We start from the raw sequence: 20,352 nt of genomic DNA, 5'->3' as shown, positions 1-20,352 counted from the left end.
AAAAGCGAATGGTGACAGTATGTTAACATGCTGTAAATGAATAAGAGTTAGCAACACTTATAAGCAGCCGCGGGCCGTGGAGGGAGTTACGGTGGGGCAGGGAGGCGGGGAGGGGGAGGGGCAGGGTGGAGAGGGCTCCACCCTGCCCCTCCCCCTCCCCGCCTCCCTGCCCCACCGTAACTCCCTCCACGGCCCGCGGCTGCTTATATCTCACCCTCCCTAATACACATAATATATTATTTGCTAAGAAGGTCTCTTTGTGTTGGTTTAGGGCGTGCCGATACTTTAGTGTCTTAGATTTGAAGGAATCACATCAGCATACACCAGCTCTCTCTTCATGTGAACCGCATCAAGTGTTGTGTATGTGTGTTCGGCAAAGCAATATAAAACCCGCCTCATGCCCAGAATTGGCAGAAGCTGCACTTATGTTATGAGTATGAAGTCGTGGAGATCAGACCTCATAACAATTCTGTATCGTGTTGTTCTTGAAACTTCAGCACTCGCTGTACAGATATAGTTTAACAAGTAAAGCAGATAGTAGAGCAATAACATATTATTGTCATGTAAATCACGATGAACTATTAGGTTGAAAGCTAAAGCAACAACTAAGTGTCGTGTGCAGAAGTTGCAAAAAAGGAAAAAATGGCGTTTAAACCGGTAATGAGTCCATGCTAACTTAACACGGTGTAAAGATATCCAGGACCTAGATGACACCTCCCCATGATCCGGAAACGAACTGAATAAGATAATAGAAGTGCCATCTCATGAGAGCAGATTGCAAGTTTATATGTGGACGGTCCGCAAGGTAAAACATTAAAAACTAGGAAAATTTAATGCTAAAGAAAAATAAAACAGCCAAGTACTTTATCGAGTCTTAAGCCAATAGGCAAGCTAAATAATAAAAACTTAACAAATAAGTCAATGAATTGTCAATGAAATGCTAGTACTCAGCATATCAAACATGAAAAAGGTCTATGACATAACTGTGTATGCAAAATAAGCTGCAACAGCCTCCAATAGGAAGTCACCGTCTTCATCCGAAAAGAGTTCAGCCATCCAATTTAAAAGCGGAAAAGAACATACGTGCTCTCCCAGCACCGGATCCTCTATCAACATCAGAGGACAGCTCGGTGGGTTTTCAAGAAAGCTCTGTTCCAAGAAAGACTGTGTTGCCGCCAGTAAATTCCAGGGACCAATTAGTCCATGCATCAATGCCACAAACATAATCCTTTCGCCAGGACAAACCAACTCGTGAGTAATGATAGGAGTCATCAGCTGATTAAAGTCGACGTCAGGAGAAACCGGTCCGCAGAGACACAAATCAATGGCCCAATCGAAATCACAGGTCAGGCAGTGAAATACAGGCTGGACACAGGTGAAGTAGGAGAATCGAAAAGATAATCCATATGCCGTGCTTAATATCGCCAACGGCATTGTGCCATAATATTCTAGCTTGCGATTGCGGAACAGTGTCAGCAGCTGCAGGGCGGGAGCTTGCACAGGAGGGACATCCATATTTAAAAATGTAAAAAAGCACAAGAGCGTCCGCTGGTAATGCAAGTAAAAATGGGAATCCACGAAGCAGAGTGGAAAAAATAGAATGAAAGAAAGCAGGGATGACTCCAAAGATTTTCTCAAATGAAGTCACGAGACCACTGGTAACAACTTTAAAAAAGTGCGCCAGGCCCTTTGTGGAGGACGCGTTAGAGATAGTCCAAACCATCTTGCTGAAATGGAAAGGCGAATCTGTATTTAAAAGGGTCTGCACCTCTGTACGGGTGTTCGCTATGTGAAGCACGAAAGTTTCACGGGCCGAAGTCAAGGCCACCTCTCTCTGAGACAAAAGAGCTCTTATTCTTGTCATGCCGTTGAAATGTGCTCCCAAGGTTGGTATTTGTGGCCAGATTGAAAACTCCCTATGTTCATGTGTGGGAGGAAATAGAACATTTCTGCAGCAAATAACCCGTTCATTTACTGTTACGATAAAATGAATACTTTTAATTAACCCAGAACAATCTTCATTATTGAGCATCAAATAACTACCATTTTCCAAGAACTTGAACGTGGGGATGATAGCAGGAACTGGTGTGCCTTGCAACACGCAAGCCATATTTGGTCGGTGTTTGTTGCATGAACCGTGTAACTGTATGTGCCTACACATTAGTGAATGATCTGGCGTCTCAGTGCATTCCTCTCCATTCAGATAAACTTCTTGATCATCTTTGAAAATCTGTATGTGTATGGAAGCGACCAGACCTCATGAAGAAAACCACTACCTAAAGGTTAATAACGACCTATTGGTATATATTTCATACAATTTGAAAACTTATATAAAGCAAAAGGCAGCGTTATTAAACCGTGGATAAGGCACGTTGCCAAAGCAGTCAACCTTTTGGATTTATACTGGAAATGTTAAAGGAAGAATTACGGAGTAGGGCCTGTAAATCTTTAATGGACAACGAGTAAAATTACTCCAACCATCATATTCCTCTAACTCCGGGATAGTAGGGGTGTTTAATTTTTTAGAAGTAGCCAATCCAAAGCATTTGGTCTGGGAAATTGTTTCATTCACAAACAACATATGATTTGGGATGAGACATGCACGGTGGAAAGCCTCAGTGCCTTGTACCTGCCAGGTTCGTGAACCCCAAACTGATGTAGATCCTGGATATTTTTACTTTGTGTTAAGTTAGCATGGGCTCATTACTGGTTTAAACGCCATTTTTCCTTTTTTGTAACTTCTGCACACGACACTTAGTTGTTGCTTTAGCTTTCAGCCTACCTGCGTCAAGATCTATGCCTGCTTCAAGCAGGCGCAGGGTTTTGATGTAGCTTTGTCCTATCTGATTGTAAATGCGGCACACCGTGGGTGGCAGAGCAGCGGTGCACGTTAACTGGTGCATCCCTGGGGATGTGCTAGTTAATATAAATCTGCCCCTTTACATTTAATTATGTGCAGGGGACACAGAGTAGGTGAGGTTTATCCAAGGTTAAGAAGAGATGAGTCCTGTTCAGTGAAAAATTGGAGATAGGCTTCAGTATATTATATACTTAAGTAGTGTGTTAAGTTTTTGATGACTGTTATTAATTTACTGTTGGGTAATAGTGGTTAATAACATTTTTTATTATATTTTACCACAGATTCAACTGCAGGTTATTTCAAGATTTTAGGATGCCAAGCAAAGAAAGAGTGAGAAAGGCTGCAAAACGTCAAAGACAGCAGGACCATGGAATAATGCAGCAGTCCTCTAACAAAAAGATTTGTCAAGTCACCAAGAAAGCACCGGGTAAGAGTCCAAAAACAGTCATAAGAAATATGTCTAGTAAAAAAAATATTACTACAGAAAATGTTTCAGTCCAGAAAAGGAGAAACAATTCAAATGGTAAGGAAAGGCCAATGAGAAATGTTACTGCTAGAGTAAGAGATAACTCTATGCATGAAAGTAGAAGGAAACAACAGTTTAGGGACATTCGTAAACGAATGTTCCGCCACAGGATAATTGGGAATTTGTTAAAAAATATTAAGAAAGGTCAACAGAAAGTGGTTTTTTATAAGAGAAAAAAAATAGTTGAGAAAGTTATTGATCAGGCATTTGAAATTAAACGTAAGTTATTTATTTTGACAATCAATAGAATTAGGAAGCTAAACAAGGCAGTTTATGATTTCAAAAGAAATAGTAGATGGAAGAGAATAGTTAATCGTAGTAATTTTTGTGAAGTTTTTTCTGGAGAATGGATGCATAGTTCAAGCTCTGAGGCATTTTTTAATGAGGAGAGTTATTTCCAGGATAATGATTTGGTGCATGCAGTTGACACCAGTGGTCGAGCTTATGAAGTGAAAGATGGTTGTCCAGTTGAAAAAGAAAAAGTTGTGAGAACAGAGATAGAAGAGGTGTTAGGTAATGAGGTTTTAGGGAGACGTCCTAAGGGTCCTGTGTACACCTGGAAGTGTAGTAGTATTTGCAGTGTACAACAGGATTCCATCAATTTGCTTTGTGATTTTATACGGTCATTTAATAAGAAAAGTTTGAAGCAGAAAATGAAGTTGTTGCAAGAATTAGATCCTTGCAGAGTGAGAGAAGTGATAGGTTTGCATGGTCATTCACTGGCTTGTCTTTCCAGGAGAGTATGCCAGAGTGCTTTTCATCATTTCAGGATGCTAGCAGTGCATCATAATAAAGTGAGGAAATTAGTTATAATGTTGTATTATGCTAAGAGTCCAGCAATTATGCTTAAACAATTATGCGCTGCTCTTTTGCATGGTTCTGAAATAGATGTGAAGAATATATGTGAAGAAATTGAGTTTTGTTACTTTGGAAGTAAAGAGGAGAATGTTGAAATTGACCAAGAAGAAGAGAGTAATGTGGAAGATAGTGTACAGGTTTCCAGTACAGATAATTTCCAGAGGGAAATTGCGACGTTTGAGGTGAAATCAAGTGAGAGGCCAAATTTCACTTGTGTGTGTTGTCGACGCACTTATTATAAGAATCAGACTAAGTTAGTGGATTTATATGGAAAAAGTGAAAGGGAAAATAATAGTGAATGGAAGGATTTTACAACATACTTGATGGTAGAAAATTGTTTTGATTTGGGATTGGATCAACGTGTGTGTACTTATTGTTGTAACAAATTAAATCAAAACCAGATGCCTGCTAGAGCAGTTCATAATAATCTGGAATTGGTTGAGATTCCTTCTGAATTGAAGGATTTAAATACTTATGAATCTATTTTGATTCAAAGTATCCATCCCTTTCAGGCTATTGTAAGAATGGAGCCAAAGACAGGGAAATTGCCTCCATCAGATTTACAGAGAGGATTAAAGGGAAGAGTTGTTTATTTGCCTCTAGATTTGAAGAAAAACATTAACACAATTGGAGTAGAAAAAGTGGAAGAGGAACCTCTTGTTATCTTAGTTAATGGGGTTCCGACAAAGAATAAGAAAATATGGCAAGATTTAGTAGATGTTAGGAAAGTCAAAAGGGCAACATTGTATTTGAAAAAATATAATAAATACTATAAAAATGTATATGTTGCAGAAGAGGAAGTAAGTGAGGAAGAGGATAGCGATTTGTGTGCTGGTCAAATTGAGAAAGTAGAACCCTGTACTAGTGAAGAAATATATGAACATTATAGTGTTCATCCTTTGCATTCCAAGGAAGTCATGGGGAATGCTATTGAGTTGTTTCAAATGAAACAAGCGAAAGGGAGTCCCATTAGTGTTTGGGAGGAAAGTTTTGAAGCTCGGTGTTTCCCACAGCTTTTTCCAACAGGTCAGGGAGGAAGATATGATGAGCGACCTCATCAAATTCCGGCTTCTGAATACCGGACTTTGCGATTGTATGCAGGAGATCCTAGGTTTCGACAATGCATTCCTTATTTGTTTCATCTCCTGTTTGAAAGCGATCTGTCTGGACTGTCATATGCAGTGAACCACATCTTGAAAAGTGGTATACACATGCAAAACATCTCGGCAAGTGACTTTATGGATAAAGTCAATGTCCAAGACAGTATTTTGGATTCTCACCTGATTAATCTCATGGCGTGTCAGCGTGGTACTAATGAGTACTGGTACCGTCGTCATGGTGATTTAAAATGTATGCTGAGGAACTTAGGAACTCCCACATGGTTCCTCACTTTGAGCTGTGCTGAGTATGGCTGGGAAGACTTACTTGAATTTCTACGAGAGGCAAATGCTAACGTAGAAAACATCGAATTCAAGACACCCGGAGAACTGTGCTCTTTGGATCCAGTCAATGTATGTAGGTACTTCAATCATAGATTTGAAGGTATGATGTCTTTCATCATGAATAAGAAGAATCCACCTCTTGGAGAGGTGTTGGATTTCTTCTGGAGGAAGGAGTACCAAGCAAGAGGTGCTCCTCATATACATATGTTGCTGTGGATCAAGGATGCACCTAAATTTGGAACGGATGCAGAAGACTCAGTGATGAGTTTCATAGAACAGTATTCTACGTGTGCTGTTCCAAACGCAAAGGAGAAAAAAAGCCTAAGAGAAAAAGTTCTACGTTTCCAAAGCCATCGATGTGGAAAGTACTGTCATCGTAAATTCCGGAACAAAGACAAGTTCTACACCAAATGTTGTTTCGGCTTTCCACGACCGGTGATTTCTAAAGGAAGAGTGAACAGTTTGATGTCTTCGCTGCGACATAATGTGATGAAGAAATCACCTAAAAACACATACAATTTGAAGAGGAACGAAGAGTCTAAGTACATCAACGACTACAACCCGGTGATTTTGTCCATGTGGAATGCTAACATGGATATACAGTTTGTGGCTGATAACTGTATGGCTGTGGCTCGGTATGTGACATCTTACATCACCAAAAAAGAGAAGACAGAATTGAAGGATATGTGGGAGGACATTTCCCATGAAAAGAGCCTCAGCAAGAAGTTGTACAGTTTCAGTCTGAAGATGTTGTCGCATCGAGAAATCGGAGCTTACGAATGTTCTGACCGGTTGTCTTCAGCAAGTCTCTATGCCAAGTCCAGGAGTATCGTTTGGGCGAGTGTTGGTCTTGCTGCAACGCGTAATCGAGTTCTGAAACCTGTGCGGGAAATTGAGTATTTGGCGGAAAAGGAGCCAAACAGTACCGACATTTTGAAGAGCAACATGTTGGATACATATTATCCAAATCGAAGCAGTCACCTCGAGAATGTTTGTCTGTATGAGGTTCTGCAAAATTACATATTCAAGAGGAACATCAAAGAAGATACTGAGAAAGGAGTGTATGCTGTAATAGGAAGTGAGGGATGTCTGGTCAAGCAAAGAAAATGCCACTTGATAAACCATCGAAAATTGAGTGGCGAATCTCCTGAAAAAAAGGAGTTTTTCTATTTAGCACTTTTGCAACTTTTTAAGCCTTGGCGTGCAGAAGAGGAACTGCTTGGAGATTTCCTTTGTTACGAAGACTCATTCAATGCTGCCAAGGAGACCATAGAATGTCCTGCTTTTCCCAAATATGTAGAAATGTTGAATGTGGAAATTGAGCAGGAAGCAACGATTGCAGCCGAGATTGCCAGAGACAGTTCTCAGGACAGTCAGAGTTCTGCTTCATTGAGTCAGGATCCACTAGGAGGACCTCTTATCGAAAATGAAGCTGCCACTGCTATGAATGAAGTGGAAAGAGCCATGGCACATGCTCAGGAGGATGCGGTTAACTTAGAAGAGTTGGAAAGACAACTCAACGTTGAGCAGAGGAAAATATATGACGAACTTACCATGCAAATTGATCATGGATTAAGTCATGACAAGAAAGAGTGCTCATGTACGTCGTTGAAGCCTGTCCGACTGTACGTGAGTGGAGAAGCGGGAACTGGAAAAAGTTTCCTTATTAAAGCAATTTCATGTTATTTGCAGGAAAGGACAGAGTCATCGCTGTCTTGTGTTGTCACCGCTCCAACTGGACTGGCAGCACATAACATTAAAGGGATTACTTTACATCGTTTACTGATGCTGCCTGTGGAGCATGACAACAAATTAGAATATCACAAGCTATCTGGAGATGCTTGTTTTGAAGTTTCAAGAGTCTTGAGGAAAATGAAACTTCTTATCATTGACGAAGTAAGCATGGTTTCCAATGTCATGCTTGCCTTTGTGCATTTGAGAATGCAAGAAGTTCTCAAAACAGAGTATGATGTGTTATTTGGTGGCAAACACATCATTGTTTTCGGAGATCTTCTGCAGCTGACACCAGTGAAAGGGCAACCTGGGTTCAAAATGCTCACGCATGAAGATACCAGGAAGTGCTTAGGGAGCATTGGCAACGTCAATATATGGTTAAACTTCAATTATGCTGAACTGCATGAAAATATGCGTCAGGCAAAGGATGAAGTTTACAAGACTATTCTACAAGATGTTAGAATTGGAAAAGTGACCGAGCATGGGAAAGAAGCTTTACATGCACGATTACTGACAAATTTATATCCAGACGAAGATGTTGTGCCTGAGAATATTTTTCAGAAAGTTACTGAGAAAAAATCTGGAATATGTTTGATGCCAACTCTTGCAGAATGTGCCAAATTCAACAACAAAATGTTGCATTTAGAAAAGCAAGAGATTGTGAAACTGGAAGCTATTGACAGAGTAGAGCATATGGGATCAACAATTATTTTGTCTGAGAATCTGAAAACAAAATTGGATTCATTAGAGAAGAGTATATCTAAAACTGCGGGTTTTGAAAAGACTCTGAATGTGTGCTTGAACTGCCGTATAATTTTAAGAAGGAATTTACATGTTGAAAGAGGTCTGGTAAATGGATCAATGGGTAATGTTGTTGATTTTGTGAAATACAGAAATAGAGATGGAATTGAATTTTTAAAAATTAAATTTGATGGCATTGAGGAAGTACAGCTAATTGCTCGTTGTTCTGCTAGATTTTTGCTTGTAAAAGACTTATATGTTTGTCGTAAGCAGTTTCCTGTTTGCTTGGCATATGCGGTGACAATCCATAAATCGCAAGGTTTAAGTGTAGACTGTGCATTGGTGAATATTGGCAGTTCTGTGTTCAAGGAGGGTATGGCATATGTGGCATTGTCACGAGTTAGGACTTTATCGGGATTGTACTTGATTGAGTGTGATGTCACAAACATTTGTGCGGATCTAGATTGTGTTAAGCAATACAATAGGTTGAGAAGAGAGTATGCGCCACATTTGCCTCAGTATCCTTTGTTTGAGAAACGTGTGGTAGGCCGGAAACGAAGAAATGTGACCAATACTGGGGAGGTTGTAGCAAAAAGACGAAAAGTCGATGAACCTGAAATTATAAGCAGAAACAAAAAGGATTCTGTTGAAGATGTTGTTGGTTTTCAATTTGAAAACAGTTCTGGTGTCAACTGCTATGCTAATGTAGTGGTTAATGTTTTGTTTTCTCTAGAAAATGTAAAAGAAGAGATTGTGGTCAATTCTGATCAAAGATTTTGCAGTTTGTTAAATTCTGTGTTAGAGAAATGTAGCACTGATAGAACAAACATAGAAAGTGTGTCTGAAATTCGAAATCTGTTAGACAGATGTTCAGGCCAAACACAATTCTCTCAAAATAGTCAGCAAGATTGTCAGGAGTTTTTAATGTATATGCTTGATGTATTGCATGATGAAGGTGTAGATGTAGATCACCTGTTTGGGCTTTCTTATCAATGGCAGCATGACTGCGAGAACTGTAGGGTATCAAGTACTACTAGTGTAGACTCAGAAAGATTTATATATTTAACTTTGCCAGACAGTAAATCAGTCTCTTTTAATAAGCTAGTAAAAGCAGCTGATCACAACATGGAGTGTAGCCAATGTAAATCTGAAATGATGTCCACATTATTTATACGAACATATGGCCAGTATGTCATTTTAATGTTCCAACGATGTAGGCCTGATGGAACAAAATTGACAACTTTAATTAAAAATGTTGTGGCTTCACAGTTGTCAATATCAGGAAGGACTTTTGTAACTGTAGCAATTATATATCATGATGGTCCTTCAATAACATCAGGACATTATACAGCTTATTTAAAGTGTAGAAATGGCTGGTCATTCTGCAATGATTCTGTTTTAATTTTCACAAAAAAATTGCCATATGACCTTAAAAACTCTTACCTGGTGTTTTTAAAACCAAAATTTTAGGGAAAGAATCTCGGGATGTGCTCTGAGGAATTTCAAGAAGTTCTCATGGCTCCTACACTATTTGGCCTTGAGGATAAGTGTAGTACAGAGACATAACTTCTTACCATAACACTGGACGTCATGGAGAAATACGTGCACTTTGAATGAGTTCAGAAAAACTATTTCTTTTTATAAGCTAATTGAAGCAGCCAATCAAAACATGGAGTAGAGGGAATGTAAGTCTGCAATGCTGTCTACTGTTTTACATTGCTTTGTGATTAAAAGTGATGTAGAGAATTAAATAATTGTACTAGTCATAAAGGTAGTGTAAGTCTGCTTCATAGTAAGCAGTATCAGTGTGATAGGAAATGTAGAACATGATTGAGCAAGAAGGGGAAGATATTACTAGTCCAGGATTGTGTAAATGATCTTCAACATTTTAATTCTGAAAGTTGCGGAAATGCGAAAAGACGGGATTGGCTTACAAGAAATCCAAGAGTTATAAATGGGTCTGACAAGATTTGGCCTTGTGGAAACTTGTGGTAGAGAGCAAGAAGTCATTTATTGTATGTAACATGTTTTTGAAAACGATGGAGGTTTTCTTTCAGAAAGTGGCGGGTTGAAAGTAATAACAGCACAACAGAGTGTAAGCTGTTCATAGGACATCCTTGGCCGTCATGGAAAGTAAGTTAACTTTAAGGAGTTCTGAATTCTGATTTGTTATGTTGTATGGGTTTTTTAAACACAATCATTTTGATTGTGTTTTTTTTCCCCCGCTGTTATATGATGAATACCTTCAAGTCACTGTTTTTAGTGAAATTTGATACATTCTGAGAACAGCAAAAATAAACCATTTAACATGTATAATTAATTCTGTTCTGTTTGCATTTATGATGTACATGTAGAACTGTGTAGGAGGCATGGAGAAGGTGAGGCTTCTGTAAGTGTCAAAGTTGTTGCATACAGTGAACACATTCACACATCGGTCCACTCTTCCTTGGATGTGGTGGAGGTGGTGGGGAAGCACCAGCTGAAGCTACTAAAGAAGCCATTGCTCACTGGTAACAAAGGGTCTTTCTCTCACAATGATGAAAGTCAGAGTGAGGAAAGAAAGAGGGATTTTCATCATTTGGGAAAAACAATAGTTCTCAACCAATGAAAAGTGTTCATTTTAGATTATATGACCTAGTCTTACATCATTAGGAAACCAAAAGTGAAATGAACCAATGAAAAGTGTTATTACCAAGTCACATGACCTGCTGTGTTTACGTTACACGCTTTGCAGGGCCTCCCGGTTTGCTTCCAGAAACCTGTGCTTTGCGACTCGGTAAGCGTACCAGTTCGCTAACGTAGTACGTCATATGACGTATCACGCGACAACGCGAAACGTCATGCGGACGGGAGGCGTCACGATGTTGTTTTCTAACGCGGCAGTTGCGGTAAAGAAACGTTTACCGGCTCGCGGTCTATTTCGCGGCATCAAGGTCAGCTAACGGGAAGCTTCCCGATTCGCGAAGTGGGAACGAAGAAATTTTTTTTTTTTTTAAAAATAGTTATTAATAAACATATAAAATATATTTTGGGATTTAAAGAAGAATACATTTTACAGCTACAGATATTTGCTATTAAAAAACCATTGAAATTCACTGAAAAAACCATAGGTTATAGATTATATATAGTTAGGAATTAGCATTTACAAAACCTTGAAAATTCACTGAAAAAACCATAGGTTATAGACCATATATAGTTAGGAATTAGCATTTAAAAAACCTTATTTTACTCACACAAAACCATTGAAATTCCATATATAGTTAGTTGCACTAACTATATATCGCGCACCCGCAATCAACTGCTGATGATGTCACATATTACATCATTCATGACATGGTCAGTGACATCACTGATGACATCACTGAAGACATCTCAAATGACATCACTGATGACATCACTGATGACATCTCATTTGACATCATTCTTGTGCTAATACGATAAACCTCTTCAGACTCTAATATAACCTTAGATACACTCAGTGTATACAGAAACTCACACACTGTCACTCATCCATGGAGTTACTCACACACCTAGTCAGTCATGCAAAGAAACAATCTCACCTCCATTTCCTCAACTATACAGTTATACACACCTTACTTATTCAAGCATATACTAACACATATTTACTCTCTTATACAATCCCTGATACAAGTTCACAATGATCCATACAGCTACTCACACATTCAGTGGCTCTCATGCACAGTTATTTATATATGCCAACTCTCACATGTACTGTGTTTTACATATGTACTTACTTTGACATGTAGCACTGAGATATCCATTCACTCACCAATGCACTCATGCACACAGTCAACCACCCATACAGCTGTTTCCACATGCACTTTTGAACCCATACATCTAGTGAATCAACTGCTCACACATCTATGCACAGAGTCATACACCTCCCAGGCACCCACACACACACTCAGTCTCCCATACAAATACTTGAGCAACCAATCAATAACCCATATACTTACTCATATAGCTACTGATCAACACATGCAGCAGTTTACAGAACAACAAACATAATGATGCACAAATTAAGACAGTTTAGTCACTAACCCGTGCACTCAGTGAGACACATTTAATCACTCACTCATACAGTCAGTCATGCACCTACTAAATCCTTCGTCCAGACACTTATACATCCACTCATTCTTCAATATGTAAGACATATTTAAACTTTACAGAAACAAAAAATCACTGGATGTTGTTATCAGTGATGTCATCAGTGATGTCATTTGAGATGTCATCAGTGATGTCATCAGTGATGTCACTGACCATGTCATGAATGATGTAATATGTGACATCATCAGCAGTGGATTGCGGGTGCGCGATATATAGTTAGTGCAACTAACTATATATGGAATTTCAATGGTTTTGTGTGAGTAAAATAAGGTTTTTTAAATGCTAATTCCTAACTATATATGGTCTATAACCTATGGTTTTTTCAGTGAATTTTCAAGGTTTTGTAAATGCTAATTCCTAACTATATATAATCTATAACCTATGTTTTTTTCAGTGAATATATATATATATGTGTGTGTGTGAAAAGGCCACACACCTTTATATATATATATATATATATGTATATATATATATATATATATATATATATATATATATATATATATATATTACCTACTGGCGGTCGCCAGTAGGTATATATAGTTAGGATTTTTTCTCTATGGGATTTTTGAAAATTCTATGTCGAATAACTTTGGCGTTTGAGGACGGAATTGGCTGAAATTTTCAGGAAAATGGAACATTTTGTTTCTGAGCAGCCCCTGAAAATTTGGGGGGGTTTCGTCAAGGGGGGCGAGAAAAAAGGGGGGTCCCAAAACGCGTTTTTCCCATGCAATTTTCCATAGGGCGGTTGGCCTCACTTTTAGCTCGTACGGCTGAATGGATTTCCACAAAACTTGGCAAAATTGTAGGGACTGGTAGCCCGATGTGCCTTTGCTAGGTCTCAATATATGTGTTCCAGTGGATTTTGAGAAATGAATGTTAAAAAAAATATATATATCTGTAAGCGCGCTCCGGGCAGCGCCCCGGTTCGCGTACCTGACGCGTAACGGAACTTCGCGAACTTCGGAACTTCGCGAAGCGAAGCTGATTGGCTCTCCGGTATCTGCCAACATTCTAAACAGCCTGGAGTGGCCGCCATCTTGTCTCTCGGTAGGATCGAGGAGGCCAAAACAAAGGGGTAAATGACCATAAGAGGGCATAGCAGATCCTCCCTGACCCCCTAGGTTTGATGTGGTGGCTTTAAAAGGGCCCGCGGGGGAAAAGAAAAAAAAATCATTTTTTTTGCGTGGGGAGCGCCCGGTACGCCGCTCCGGGAAGCGGTCCGGGGAGCGTAATATAAGGAAAAAAGAATGATAGACTTTTTAAATATTGTATGTTTATTGATTGTTCGTTTTGTTGTTTTTTTTCGTTTTTTTTTATTTAAGTAGCAATATGTAGGTACCAATGCAGAGTCAAAAAATTAATATACACCGTCTCCTTTGTAGATATCTTGCATGTTGTTTCAGAAGTAATTGTGGAATATGGAATTCATACCATAGTGTGTCAGGAAAGCAGAAACAATATGGAGGCAGGAGATGATAAAGAGATGTTAAATACACATTGGAGATAATATAAAGTTGCACAGTATACTATAAGTCTGACTTTACATTATAATCAATTTGGTACTAGTTTATGAATTAGATATAAAAATGATTAAAGACTCGAACAATTTTTGATTATTAAATATAAATTTATTTTTCTGATTCTTTTTCAAAATTTAATAGAACGTCTAACATTTGACTGTCCGATATGTCTTCTTTTTGACTGAACATAACTTCCCACATTTGACCGTCCTCATATTGAAGTAAGAAATCCACAGATTCTACACATTGTAGAAGTTCATGGTCTCGTGATTCATCCATGAATTCCAAGTCAATGGGTTCAATGATTTCCTCATTGTTCATCTCTAGGACAATTTCAAAGGAAACGTTCTGTTCTCCTTCCATTTTTGTGCTGAAATTTGCATAAAAAATAAATATATCAGTAGAGATAGGGCACTGTTGGGTTTAAGTTCAGACAGGTACTTTTCAGGCGTGAAGTAGTACTATTAAAAAGTGCCTGTGAAAAAGCCTAAGTAAATTCATAATTATACCACAGAAACCTAAATCAATCCATAATTATAATAAACAAGCCTTTCTCAATGTCTAACTCTTACAGAGGGATAGTATAGAACTATCTGAAAATGTTTTCAAATTTATAAAATAACATCTTACCTTTTAAAAACAAGTTTAAGTTGTCAGTGAAAATGATCTTGCAATGTAGTTCAGGAAGTAGTAGTCAAAATGGCTGTGTTTCTCTCTCTTTCTTTATATATATTCAGGTACATAACCAATCAAATGTCAGGTAAAAAAAGTAGAAAATGAAAGTAACATTTTAATTGGTTGTCAATTCCAACACTTCAGATGTGTTTTGTGAAGTAATTTACCTCACGGTATTTAGAGAGGTCTACAGGCTAAATGGCTAAATGGAATTCAAACCAAATTTGTGAAAATGGTAGGGATTGGTATGTAGTATGAGCTAATCTATATTTGGTGAAAGTGTCTCCAGTGGTTTTTCTGTATATTACTTTCCCACCTTTTTTGAGCGAGCGCTTCCCGGTGCGCGCCCCGGTACGCGAACGGGCAGCGTTACGGGAGTCCTCCATTTTGTGTTTCGGTAGATTTGAGATACAAGATGGAGGGCAAATAATGTTGAGAATGGGCAGAAGGGGGCACGGTAGACGTATCCTGACCCCCTAGGTTTTCTGAGGGTGGCTGAGGAGGCCCATATGTGCGAGAAAAAAAAACATTTTTTTTCAAATTTGTGCACGTTAGCGTCCGGTGCGCGTACCAGGTAGCGCTCCGGTGAGCGTACTTTGGTGAAAATTAGTGAAAAAAGTTAGAGTAAAATAATAATTGTGAGTGATCAGATGTAGGGTAGCTCTGAAAAGAGCTTTTGGGTCCTGTGGCTGATTTAGGTACCTACAAGTAGGTACCAATACATAGTCTTAAATTCAGGATGAAAATTCTGTTCCCCTCATCTGAGAAGTGAACTCCATCTCCTCTGTAGATATCTTGCATGTAGTAACGCAAGTTATTGTTGTAGATGGAGCCCATTCCATGGTCTCTCATGTAAGCTTAAACAGACTTATTTATATGCTTCCTCGATTTCTCAATTTGTGGACAAAATTGGTTGGACCACCTCCATTTCTGTCTTTGGCATATATTTGAATATACCAAGGCAGTTTGAGGAAAAAGTGCCATCAATTGGTCAAAGGTGTCTTTTAAAAGCATTTCCAGACCTACCCCAGTCAAAGTGCCCAAGTCATTTCTTCCACAGTGCACAATTAACAGGTCAGGTTTTGGCAAATGCAAAAAGGTTTTCACCAATGGTATCAATTGGTGACATTTTAATCCTCTGTGGCCAAACCACTTAATTTCCACATCTTGTAAATTGAGGTTAGGTAAATTCCTGTTTTCAGCGTACCTTTGAGCCCAATAGATATAACTATGTCCAACAATCCAGACAGAAAACATGGTGAGAGGAGGTTCTGCTGCAGTCAGATGAAGTGTGGTAATGAATTGGCAGTTGGAACAGTAGGAGTATGTAATGAAAAAAACTGTGGAGTTTCTGTGGTAATTAATCAGTAGCAGTGATTGGTGGATTTTGATTGCTGAAAACAGAAAGTTAGGGTGCATGGATGAGTTCTTTGAAAGATGTAATTTGAATGGTCAAGAAAAAATTGTTTTATGAAAGATTGCACTGGATACGCAGGTGTACTGAGAGTTCAGAGTTCAATTGAAACATTGTTGTGTGAACTTGCAAACATGAGAGGTCTTTCAGGAGGTGGTTGCTATGGAAAAAAAGGCAGAAAGGGCAGAAGGGGGAAGGGTGTTGATTTGAAAAAAGTGAGGGAAGAGTTTTGATTGGGTGACATGAGAGATATGTGTGATGAATTACAGCATTTCTGTGCCATTGTTGGTTGCAGCATCTGGAGTGCATACCTTTTGCTCTGCTGAAGACAAATTGGTGTATGTCTGAGACTGTTTTGAAACTCAAAAAATATTTGTTAAGGTGAGAAAAGATTCATTTAATTTAGATAGAGAATAGTATGCTTTAGGGAGAAAATTATGAAGAAAGTTGTGTATTTAAAAGGTTGCTTTGTTTCATAGGTTGCTTGGGGCATATTTACAAGGCCTTTGAGTCCCTTTGATATTATTTTTCCCATTTTAATTTAAGACATTTCCCCGTGGTGCAAGGTCCTTGTAAATACGCCCCCATGTGTGCTTGGCAAATTTAGATTTTGTTTCTTTGAGTTACATAGCCATGTTAAAAGTGATGCAAAAATGGTTTAAGGGCCTTCAAAATACGCTTTCATGTGTGTTAGGGCATTTTAAGTCACTTCCCCATGAATGTAGTTGAATAACTGCTTTACTTGATGTGTTTAAAAACGTTTATTGAAGTCATTTAAGTTTCTTGATATGTACTGCTAGAGTTTCATAGGCTGCTTGGGGCATATTTACAAGGCCTTTGAGTCCCTTTGATATTATTTTTCCCATTTTAATTTAAGACATTTCCCCGTGGTGCAAGGTCCTTGTAAATACGCCCCCATATGTGCTTGGCAAATTTATATTTTGTTTCTTTGAGTTACATAGCCATGTTAAAAGTGATGCAAAAATGGTTTAAGGGCCTTCAAAATATGCTTTCATGTGTGTTAGGGCATTTTAAGTCACTTCCCCATGAATGTAGTTGAATAACTGCTTTACTTGATGTGCTTAAAACGTTTATTGAAGTCATTTAAGTTTCTTGATATGTACTGCTAGAGTTTCATAGGCTGCTTGGGGCATATTTACAAGGCCTTTGAGTCCCTTTGATGTTATTTTCCCCATTTTAATTTAAGTCATTTCCCCGTGGTGCAAGGTCTTTGTAAATACGCCCCCATGTGTGCTTGGCAAATTTAGATTTTGTTTCTTTGAGTTACATAGCCATGTTAAAAGTGATGGAAAAATGGTGCAAGGGCCTTCAAAATACGCTTTCATGTGTGTTAGGGCATTTTAAGTCACTTCCCCTTGAATGTAGTTGAATAACTGCTTTACTTGATGTGTTTAAAAACGTTTATTGAAGTCATTTAAGTTTCTTGATATGTACTGCTAGAGTTTCATAGGCAGCTTGGGGCATATTTACAAGGCCTTTGAGTCCCTTTGATGTTATTTTCCACATTTTAATTTAAGTCATTTCCCCGTGGTGCAAGGTCCTTGTAAATACGCCCCCATGTGTGCTTGGCTAATTTAAGTACTGATAGGATGTGCTTCTACATAGGACCTGTGTTGTGTTTTCAAATTATGACCAGAAAATCGTTTTTTTTTAAAAAAAACGCTTTTCACATTTATGAGAAGGTCATATTTTGTGTGCTTCTTTAAATAAATATTGAACTGAGAAATATTAAACTGAGGCTTCTGTAAGTGTCAAAGGAGGTGAGTAATGTACATTGCTCTGTTGGATACAGTCCTCATCCTCTGCGTACTCTTGGATATGCTAGACTAAATCTGCTCAATGAGATAACTAAGCTGAGGAAACACAGGTTATGTGATTCTGAAATGAGGAAAATAAATTCCATATTTTTCAATTACATCACCTGTGTTTCCTAACATTATGAATCACATTGTGCAGTTGAGGTTTAGGCCTGTCCAGGGACACAGAAGAGGTCTGGCCTTTGTTCAAGAGTGAAGTGGACATGACTCACTTCATTGGCAGGCCTGCACATGTATTATCTCCTCTGTACTCTTCAACAAGCCTAAATTTAATCTGCAACCCTGAGTAGGCCTCACCTCAAACAAACCTCTGGATAGGCCACACCTTATCGTCATCCTGAATCAATCATTTAAAATGTTAAGGGCAGATTTATGATGGCCGTGTGCCTCTTTTGCGCCGCTGTTGCGTCACTTTTGTGATGCAGCAGTGATGCAAAAGATGCACCATGTTGCAAGATAGGCCTCACTTCATCTCCAACAAGATACCGTCAGTTTAAACTGTAAACATTTAGAACTGTGTAGGGGGCATGGAGAAGCTGAATCTTCTGTAAATGTCAAAATTGTTGAATACAGTGCTCAACTTCTGCGTACTCTTTCATATGCTAGACTCCATCTCCACAATGAGATACCTAAGCAAAGGAAACACAGGTGATGTGATTGTGAAATTAGGAAAAGAAATTCCACATTTTTCAATTACATCACCTGTGTTTCCTAACATTACGAATCACATTGTGCAGATGAGGTTTAGGCCTGTTCACGGACACAGAAGAGGTCTGACCTTTGTTCAAGAGTGCAGTGGACATGATTCACTTCATTGGTAGGCCTGCACATGTATTATCTCCTCTGTACTCTTCAACAAGCCTAAATTTCATCTGCAACCCTGAGTAGGCCTCATCTCAAACAAACCTCTGGATAGGCCACACCTTATCGTCATCCTGAATCAATCATTTAAAATGTTAGGGACAGATTTATGATAGCCGTGTGCCTCTTTTGCGCCACTGTGCGTCACTTTTGTGACGCAGCGGCGGTGCAAAAGATTTGCTATGTTGCGACATATTTACAACTTGATGCATCTAGGCAGATGTGTCATGCTGTAAAGTCCTGTGCCACATGAAACCGATGCAGCAGTGATGCAAAAGATGCACCATGTTGAGAGACAGGCCTCACTTCATCTCCAACAAGATACCATCAGTTTAAACTGTAAACATTTAGGACTGTGTATGGGGCATGGAGAAGCTGAATCTTCTGTAAATGTCAAAATTGTTGTATACAGTGCTCAACTTCTGTGTACTATTTGATATGCTAGACTCCATCTGCACAATGAGATACCTAAGCAAAGGAAACACAGGTGATGTGATTGTGAAATGAGGAAAAGAAATTCCACATTTTTCAATTACATCACCTGTGTTTCCTAACTTTACGAATCACATTGTGCAGATGAGGTTTAGGCCTGTCCACGGACACAGAAGAGGTCTGGCCTTTGTTCAAGAGTGAAGTGGACATGACTCACTTCATTGGTAGGCATGCACATGTATTATCTCCTCTGTACTCTTCAACAAGCCTAAACTTCATCTGCAACCCTGAGTAGGCCTCACCTCAAACAAACCTCTGGATAGGCCACACCTTATCGTCATCCTGAATCAATCATTTAAAATGTTAGGGACAGATTTATGATAGCCGTGTGCCTCTTTTGCGCCGCTGTTGCGTCACTTTTGTGATGCAGCAGTGATGCAAAAGATGCACCATGTTGCAAGATAGGCCTCACTTCATCTCCAACAAGATACCGTCAGTTTAAACTGTAAACATTTAGAACTGTGTAGGGGGCATGGAGAAGCTGAATCTTCTGTAAATGTCAAAATTGTTGAATACAGTGCTCAACTTCTGCGTACTCTTTCATATGCTAGACTCCATCTCCACAATGAGATACCTAAGCAAAGGAAACACAGGTGATGTGATTGTGAAATGAGGAAAAGAAATTCCACATTTTTCAATTACATCACCTGTGTTTCCTAACATTACGAATCACATTGTGCAGATGAGGTTTAGGCCTGTTCACGGACACAGAAGAGGTCTGACCTTTGTTCAAGAGTGCAGTGGACATGATTCACTTCATTGGTAGGCCTGCACATGTATTATCTCCTCTGTACTCTTCAACAAGCCTAAATTTCATCTGCAACCCTGAGTAGGCCTCATCTCAAACAAACCTCTGGATAGGCCACACCTTATCGTCATCCTGAATCAATCATTTATAATGTTAGGGACAGATTTATGATAGCCGTGTGCCTCTTTTGCGCCACTGACAGCGGCGGTGCAAAAGATTTGCTATGTTGCGACATATTTACAACTTGATGCATCTAGGCAGATGTGTCATGCTGTAAAGTCCTGTGCCACATGAAACCGATGCAGCAGTGATGCAAAAGATGCACCATGTTGAGAGACAGGCCTCACTTCATCTCCAACAAGATACCATCAGTTTAAACTTTAAACATTTAGGACTGTGTATGGGGCATGGAGAAGCTGAATCTTCTGTAAATGTCAAAATTGTTGTATACAGTGCTCAACTTCTGTGTACTATTTGATATGCTAGACTCCATCTGCACAATGAGATACCTA

Source organism: Lissotriton helveticus, chromosome 1_1 (assembly GCF_964261635.1).
Source record: "Lissotriton helveticus chromosome 1_1, aLisHel1.1, whole genome shotgun sequence".
In the NCBI taxonomy this organism is placed as follows: domain Eukaryota; kingdom Metazoa; phylum Chordata; class Amphibia; order Caudata; family Salamandridae; genus Lissotriton; species Lissotriton helveticus.
Note: the sequence above shows the minus strand (reverse complement) of the source record.